Genomic DNA, 9,242 nt, shown 5'->3' with positions numbered 1-9,242 from the left:
AGCAAATAATACAAAATTAAAGCATTTTTAATTGCACTCATTAAACAAATAAAATCTCTCACTAACATTGAATATGCTTCATTTATCAATGAAAAGTGCCTCTCAGATTCATTTCCTCCAATGTATCTGCATCACAAGAGAAAACTTATAAGCCCAATAATAATCTAGAACAAATAAAAAGGCTGTTATTAGATTTTTCAGATATCATTGATACAAATCAATTCAATGCTATCAAAATTGCATGTATCCTATTTTGCCAATCAAGTCTATTCAATGTCAAACTTGATACCTAAGATATGAATGTCTTTCTCACCACTACATCTAGTCATTTTAGGTGGTTCTGGCTCTTCTAGTTCCCTCAATCACAACTGTGCATGCACCCAGGTAAATGGAAAAGAGAGAGAGAAGAAGACATACAATGTACCAGAGCATTTGCCTTGCCAAGCCACGTCTGAAACTTTCTCAAGTTTCAACTTCTCTATGACTCCTGTTCCAAGTGCAGCAGCTGGCAGCTCTATCAGCCAGCTCTCTCTCTCTTAGATGTACCATTAGATTGTAACTTCTCTACAACATGTATAAGCAAAAGGTAAAAAATCAACACAAAAGTTCCAACACATATTGAAAACTGAACCAAAGAAAACGCAGAGATAACAAAAGTGTGATAAGCCTAGTTCTTGTGTCGATTGCACCTAGAATTATCAACATTTAAACATAATAACCACAAGAGAGAGGTCAACATGCCAGGATTCAAAAAACCAAGACAAGGCAAATCTTATTGTTGATACGGAATCTCGCTCGTCCTTCCCTATCACGAAACTGCAAAATACGTGCTCGACCTTGTGTGGTAGAGGTACGTCTCCGACGAGCAAGTCAGTACCAATAATATGATTTCAACTACTCAATAGAAATTCAAGTAATTGATCACATAGAGTATGAATACTTACTACATAAAGCCTGCCTGAGGTAAGCCGGGTAGGACCCAATTCCATAGCGGAGTTCAATTGTAAGTTGTTCCTTCTTTACTGAAAAGGAAAACATATTTAAAAATTTCCTTTCCTATTTTCCCAACCACCGGGACCTAAACCCAAATGGTTATTTATTTATAGTTCTTAACTGCTGATGATGGATTAATGGTTACTCAGTTATACATATGGGTACTTGTTATTTAGACAGAATATCCACTTGTAGTGCTAGAACCTGGTGTTAATCTACTGCTGCTCTATTGAAATCAGTGACTACTTATAGAACTGAAGACTTAGAGATGGATTACCGCCGACCTCATGCATATCGTTTTGCTGGTCAAGGATTTCATGACTTTTGTACGATACGAAAATCAATTAAACAAAAGTTCCTCTCTTCAGAAGAGTATGATTGATCAATGATCAAACATCAAACATGGAGGTTATGTAGTTACTTTTCTTCAAAACATATATGATTGACTTTTGTTATTTCTCTTTCTTTTTGGGCGATGATTTCCTAGAGATCTGATTGAAAGTTCAATTGAGCCTTACATAAAGTATTCAATTTCTTTCATTAAAAAGTGTTTTGACTTCATTGGATGAAAATCCATAGATTTTTGACTTTTTACCTTACATTGATGATTAGTCTAGCTCAGCAACTAGAGCACCATGATTCATTGTCAATGGAGCAAGGTATCAACTTGCCAAAACATGACAAATCATTCCACTTCATTATGTCTAACCGTATTCCAGTAATAAATATCATCAATTTATTATAAACTGGAGGGATGAAGAAGATGGACAGGTTATGCATTCGAACCTGCTGTATTCAAAGGATCTTTGAAAGGTGAAGCCATTGGGGCTCGTCAAGACGGAAACGGTGACGACCTTGATTTCCCTTGCGACATTCGTTGCTTGTAGATTGAATTCTTATTCTTATCGGTTGAATCTTGCTTCTATGCCAAGAACAACTGCGCATGGCTACTGCCGAGGCCACTTCAGTTTCTTTGGGTCGTCGATATGCACCTGATTCATCGCTCTTTGTTAAATGAATGAACTCATGATCTCAATATGAGATCATAGTGTTATATTTATAGAATATGAAAACATTACAATATGAGAAATAATGCATATGTGCTATTCTCTAACACCCTCCCGCAAAGTCAAGGGTCCCTCAAGGACCTTGAGTTTGGACCGAAGAAGACAAAAACGAGCAGAAGAGAGAGCTTTTGTAAGAACATCCGCTAATTGGTCAGTGGTAGAGACATAGCGAACACAAAGATCATGCTTAGCAACCTTATCACGAACAAAGTGAAAATCAACCTTAATATGCTTCGTGCGTGCATGAAACACAGGATTCGCTGTCAAATATGTGGCACCAATATTATCACACCATAAGACTGGAGGAGAAGCTTGGGAGATCCCCAATTCCCTTAGAAGAGATTGAACCCATGTAAGTTCGGTAGTAGCTAGGGCTAAAGCACGATATTCACTCTCAGTGCTAGAACGAGCAACTGTAGACTGTTTCTTGGATTGCCAGGAAATAAGATTGGGACCCAGGTAAATAAGATAACCACTCTGCGATTTTCGATCAACAACGCAACCTGCCCAATCAGCATCAGAGTAGGCATCTAAAGATGTAGAAGAAGACGGCGTGATATGAAGACCAAATAATAGAATACCCTTCAAGTAACGCAGCAATCTTTTAAGAGCAACCCAATGAACCTCTTGTGGAGATGCCAAAAATTGACAGAGCTTATTTACTGCATATGATAAATCCGGGCGAGTAAGAGTGACATATTGAAGACCACCAACTAAGCTTCGATATAATGTGGGATCAACCATGGGTTTATCAGTTGCATCAGAAAACCGAAGAGAGGAGGACATTGGAGTGGAAATAGGCTTTACATCCAATAAGTCTGCTCGATCTAGAAGAGTAGTAATATATTTTTGTTGTGAGAGAAGAATGCCGTTTTTGAGAGGAATAAGCTCAACTCCCAAAAAATAACGAGCGGGACCTAAATCTTTGAGAGCAAACTCAGAAGATAACGTGCATAATAAAGCATCAATAGCATGTGAAGAAGGCCCAGTGATGAGTATATCATCAACATAAACAAGGACATACGGTGGCTGCTGTAGGATGATGCCGTATGAACAATGAGGAATCAGTTTTAGAACCAGCAAAACCATGATGGAGAAGAAAGGTACTAAGACGTTGAAACCATGCCCGAGGCGCCTGTTTGAGACCATATAGGGATTTCTGGAGTTTACAAACATAAGAAGGATATCTAGAATCCACATATCTAGGAGGTTGTTGCATATAGACCTCCTCAGTCAGGGTACCATTCAGAAACGCATTGTTGACATCAAGTTGGCGAATAGGCCAGTTGAAAGAGACAGCCAAGGCAATAACAATGCCAATGGTAGTGGGTTTCACCACGGGACTAAAAGTTTCGTCATAGTCCAACCCGTATTCTTGTGTATACCCCTTAGCCACTAAACGAGCCTTGTAGCGGTCTATGGTTCCATCAGCCTTATGTTTGATACGATAAAGCCACTTACATCCAATTACTCGACGGTCCAAAGGTGGAGGGGTGAGGACCCAAGTGTGATTGGTCAAAAGAGCATTAAACTCATTATCCATTGCAATACGCCAAACAAGGGATTTTGACGCTTGACCATAAGAAGTTGGGTCGTTGTTAGAAGAGATATGAGTAAGGAGAGCTAGTGGAACCGGATACCTAGAAGCATAGTAGCTTTTAGGTACTTTGAGAGTACGGGTTCCATCTTTTGAACGAGTCACCATATGATGTTTAGAGATCACATTAGGATGTGAGTTGTCATCAAAGTGTTGGGAATTAAAAACATCATTAACAGAAACAGTCCCTGGTAAATGTTCATAGACAGTCCTTGGTTTATTTACAGCAGCATGACCAAAATTAGAAAGTCCATTAACAAAATCAGGAGGATTTGTTGCAAACGTATCATGTAAAACAGCAGTAGTAGACCCACAAGGAGGTTGAATGTTTGCTGCAGAATGATTCAGCTGAGAAGGATCAGCAGCAACAAGTACATCATTCAGAGAAGTAAGAGAGACATTTGAAGAAACCAAAAGAGGATCACTTGAGTAAACAGCAACTTCATGACGTCCCGGTAAAGAACCCAAATCAGTGGCAGATTTTCCATGAATAGCAGCCTCCGAAAGGTCTTTTGTAGTATCAGCAACCTCAAAATTATCGAGCAGAGGATCCAAAACAGCTGCAGAAATTTCAGGTACAAGCAACTGCTGAAGGTGCATGCATACAATCTGAAACAGAAGAGGAGAAGCCTTCTTGGACAGTAGCCTAGAACCAGGAACAAGAATCGGTTGATTGTGCATAACAAGAACTCAGGTTGATTGTTCGGAACAGTGGGGTGCGGGGGCTGATGCTCCGGAATTGTCTTGTAATATATGTGATGCATGACGATGATTCCCATGTGAAGAAGGAAAACAGAAGCACAATTTTGAGAAGTTGATTTGAAAAATGAATGTGCTGGTAAAGAAGGAGAAGAAACATATAAAGGAGATTGTGATAGAGGAGAAGAAGAAGAAGACAGTGCACGAAATGGAAAAGAAGATTCATCAAAAATGACATGACGAGAAATGATAACCCGTCCAGTGGATAAGGAGAAGCATTTATACCCATGATGTTTAGGACTGTAGCCAATAAAAACAGAGGCAGATGACCTAAAGTTGAGTTTATGATTATGAAAAGGTCGTAGACATGGAAAACAACTGCAGCCAAACACTTTAAGAAAAGTATAATCTGGATGGCGATTAAAAAGCTTATGAAAAGGAGTGTCAGACTTTAAAGCAGTAGTAGGTAGGCGATTAATGATGAAGACAGCAGTAGAAAAAGCCTCAGACCAAAATTTTAATGGCAAACCAGAGTGAGCAAGTAAAGAAAGACCCATTTCCACAATATGACGGTGTTTACGTTCAACACGGCCATTTTGTTCAGATGTGTGAGGACATGACAACCGATGAATAATACCACAAGACTGTAAAAAAGTGGTAAAACTCCTAAATTCCCCACCCCAGTCAGATTGAAAGCTTTTAAGAGTGCAAGAGAATTGATTTTCAGCAAGAGCCTTAAAGATTTGAAAAACCTGAAGAGCATCAGACTTTTTAGTAATTGTGTAAAGCCATGTAAAGCGGGTAAAATCATCTACAAAGGAAATATAATAACGATGACCATCATTAGAAAGAACAGATGAAGGCCCCCACAAATCAGAGTAAACAAGTTGAAGTGGGGCAGAAGTAGTTGTGGAGCAAGAAAGAAAAGGTAACCTGTGTGATTTACCTAATTGACAAGCAGAGCAAACAAAAGAGGAACAAGAACCAGAAGAGGGTAGGTGAAATTGATTTAGTAAACGAGTCACAGTGGGAAAACTAGCATGGCCTAAACGAGAATGCCAAACATCAGAAGAAACACAGAGACTAGAAAAGGCAGTAACAGAACTATCATGCAAAGTCACAGGGAGTCTGTAAATTCCATTATCAGCAGGACCTTGGAGAAGGACCAGGCCCGAGCACCGATCCTTAATAACAAAACCACAAGCACCAAATTCAATCACAACATCATTATCACAAGCAAACCGATGCACAGACAACAAGTTATGAGCAGCAGTAGGTACATGAAGAACATTAGCAAGATGAAAATTATGATCATTAACAGAGAAAGACGAAGATCCAGTATGAGAGATTGACAGACCTGAACCATCACCAAGACGAACTGAATCAGGACCAAGATACTCTGCCGGTGAACTGAGAGCACTCAAATCAGAAGTAATGTGATGAGAAGCACCCGAATCAGGTATCCAATGCATAACATCACGATTTGCTCTATATGACTCAGATCCTGAAGTAGCAACATTAGCTCTAGGAGAATTCCAAGACGAAGCAGATCCTGAAACAGAGCTTGAAGCATAGCGCTGAAGATGATAGCAAGATTTTGCATTATGACCTGGACGATCGCAGATCTGACAAAACAGAGATGAACCACGACCACCATAACGCCCTCCAGATGAGGCAAAACGACTACCAAAACGACCATTAGAGAACCTTGAATTGAAAGAACGCGAGGCAGAACCACCGCGAGATAGGCGAGAAGAGGTAGTCGCCACTTGAGCAGTAACATTGGTAAGATCGTGCAAAGCAGAAGACAACCTCATCTCTTCACAATATAAAAGACCATACAGATCCGAAATCTTGATCGGAGTGTCGCGAGTAGTGACTGAGGTAACAAACGCCTGATATTCAGTGCTCAAACCACCAAGAATAAACAACACCAAATCTGAGTCAGAGATCGGCTGAGAAGCGAGAGCAAGGGCATCAGAAATTTTCTTGAGTTTGAGCAAATAGTCTGCCATCGAATCAGAACCCTTTTTAACGTGATGAAGTTGCATACGCAACTGCATAACCCTTGCTTGAGAAGAAGAAGCAAACGTCGATGACAAGGCAGACCAAACTTCAGCAGATGTGCTAAGACCTACCACTTGCGAATGAACAGGCTCCGTGAGACTTGACAAAATCCAACTGAGCAGAAGCTGATCTTGATATTGCCAAGTTAGGAAGTCAGGATTGTCGATTGGTGAAGACGAAGTGGAATCCAAGAATGGTGAAGGCCTAGGGTTTGTACCATCAATCAGCCCCATCATGCCATAACAGCGAAGCAGAGGAAGAAATTGACTCTGCCAAACGAGATAGTTCTCAGAGGTTAACCTAATTGAGAGAAAATGATGGATATTCGAAAAACCCATTGATGAAGAAGAAGAACCAGCCGGAGACGCCATGGAAGGGACAGATGCAGATGTAACCGTATCAGAAAACATGAAAAGCAAGAAAAGATCAAGAATCGAGCAAAGAACAAGGAGAGAGGAGAGAGAAAAAGGAGCGCAGGTGAGCAAGGAGAAAAAGACCAAAAAGTCCTCAGGAGCGAACCTTCGGTGATGATACCATGTTAAATGAATGAACTCATGATCTCAATATGAGATCATAGTGTTATATTTATAGAATATGAAAACATTACAATATGAGAAATAATGCATATGTGCTATTCTCTAACACTCTTCAAAGCTTAGCAGAGAGCAAATCCATTCAAACGCTTTAGCTATGGGGCTTTGCTTCAAGAAGAAATGATTCATAATTTGAAGAGGCTTCATTCCCTTTTGTTGCCTATCGATATCGCTCGTAGAGATTCTTCTAATCATCAGCTTATGTCCTTTTGGGCTTCCTCGATTCACAAACTCACACCTAGAACACGGTGATGATATATTAAAGCGGCAACAACAGTTGTGGGGCCTCCCCACTCCCAAATAAAATATGGCATCTATTTTTCTCTATGGATTTCCCTGAAGATCTATTTATCTATATGATCGTTACTATTCTTCTAATGGTGCATGATCGGGATTATTCACTATATACAATATTTTCAAAGTGGAGTTCTCGTTCTAACAGCAAAGATCCTTCAAGAGATGTTATCACCTTCTTCAGAGAAGATGACTCTATATCAGAGATTTCTTATCATCATTTATTTTTCTGATCTTCAATCTATAGAAATTCTTTTTACATTTGATGCATGATCGAGATTATTCGTCATATACAACCTAGAGTTGGAAGTGGAATATCAAGCAATATTATTCTTTAAGTCAGCTAACACTAGAATTCAGCAGCAACAATATATTTAGCTTCAAAGCCTTATATACAATATTTTCAAAGCTTTTGAGTTCGTGGATAGCAAAATATTGTCAAAATTACAAGTATGGAAGCTCGAGGTATAATCGACTATATATGATCAAGAGAAAGGAGTTCTACAAGCAAAAGTTCTCAGCTGGACGAAGCATAACAGCTCAGAAAAGAGTTGACCTATCATGCTCAGGGGAGTAAAGAGAGATAAACATCTCACATCTCGACTTCCTTGTACACAGAGCATAAAAGGTTTGAAAAGTGACAAGTAGCCATGCTCGACGAAAGAGGTCTAGATATACAAGTCTAAAAGACTACTATACTCTACGAGTCGACCACAGTCACTCTCCTCAACTAACATTGGAAGGATGTTGCTCGACCAAATCAATAACTCTACTCGACCAGCATTGAGAAGAGAAAGACCTAAGTCTCTTAGGTAGATAAGACCTGAAACTCTCAGGCAGAAAGACCTAAGTCTCTTACGCAGATAAGACCTGAAACTCTCAGGCGAAAAGACCTAAGTCTCTTAGGCAGATAAGACCTGAAACTCTCAAGCAGAAAGACCTGAAACTCTCAGGCAGAAAAACCTGAAACTCTCAGACGGAAAAGACCTGAAACTCTCAAGTGGAAAAGACCTGAAACTCTCAGGCAGAAAAGACCTGAAACTCTCAGACGGAAAAGACCTGAAACTCTTAGGCAGAAAAGACCTGAAACTCTCAGGCGGAAAAGACCTGAAGCTCTCAGGCGGAAAAGACATGAAATTCTTAGGCGGAAAAGACCTAGGCATAAAAGACCTGTGATTCTTAGGAAGGCCCTACGAATCTTAAGGCATAAAAGACCTAAGATACTACTTAGGCAAAAAGACCTAAAATTAATAGGCAAGAAAGACCTAACATTCCTTAGGCACGAGCAGTTCAAAATCATGATCAAAGTTACCATGCCCGGAAGGTAGGGGTTATGAACGAGCAGTTGTTGACGAACAGCTACTCGGTTCATGACTGAACAAACCCTACCATACCGAACAGCATGGCTTCGCATGATAAAGAAACACACCATGAACGAACAAACCTTGCCTTACCGAGCAACATGGCTTCAATGATAAAAATACATGCCGAGAACGACTAGCATCCCCCACTTGTTCAGTATCAAGGAGCAGAGGTCATAAGCAAAGCTAAGTACCGGCCACATACTCATTTATTTGGGATATCTACCCAATCAAAATTACTTGTGAGGCACAAGCAATCTATCCTTGTACGGGACATTCTACAAATAAACAAGTGGCATTATTTCAACATAGCGAACAAGCATTAGGTACCAACGAAGTCTCAAAGACCATATCATTAAACTACCGAACAAAGGCAGTAGATGGTTCAAAATAAAAGACCGGTGAAAGCAACTATTTGGTTGCCACGTCAACCAAAGACTTCTGTCCGTTTCCATCAGTGTTCGTCGAAGGACTGGCATCTTCCTCCTTAGGAGCCGGCTCCCAGTCGGAGTCAAGAAAATCCTGTACCTCAACCTCCTTGGGCAATGCGAAAGCTTTTTTACCCACCGCC

The sequence above is a fragment of the Hakea prostrata genome, chromosome 11 (genome assembly GCF_041222555.1).
Source record: "Hakea prostrata isolate BN-2017 chromosome 11, UWA_Hpros_2, whole genome shotgun sequence".
Taxonomy (NCBI): domain Eukaryota; kingdom Viridiplantae; phylum Streptophyta; class Magnoliopsida; order Proteales; family Proteaceae; genus Hakea; species Hakea prostrata.
Note: the sequence above shows the minus strand (reverse complement) of the source record.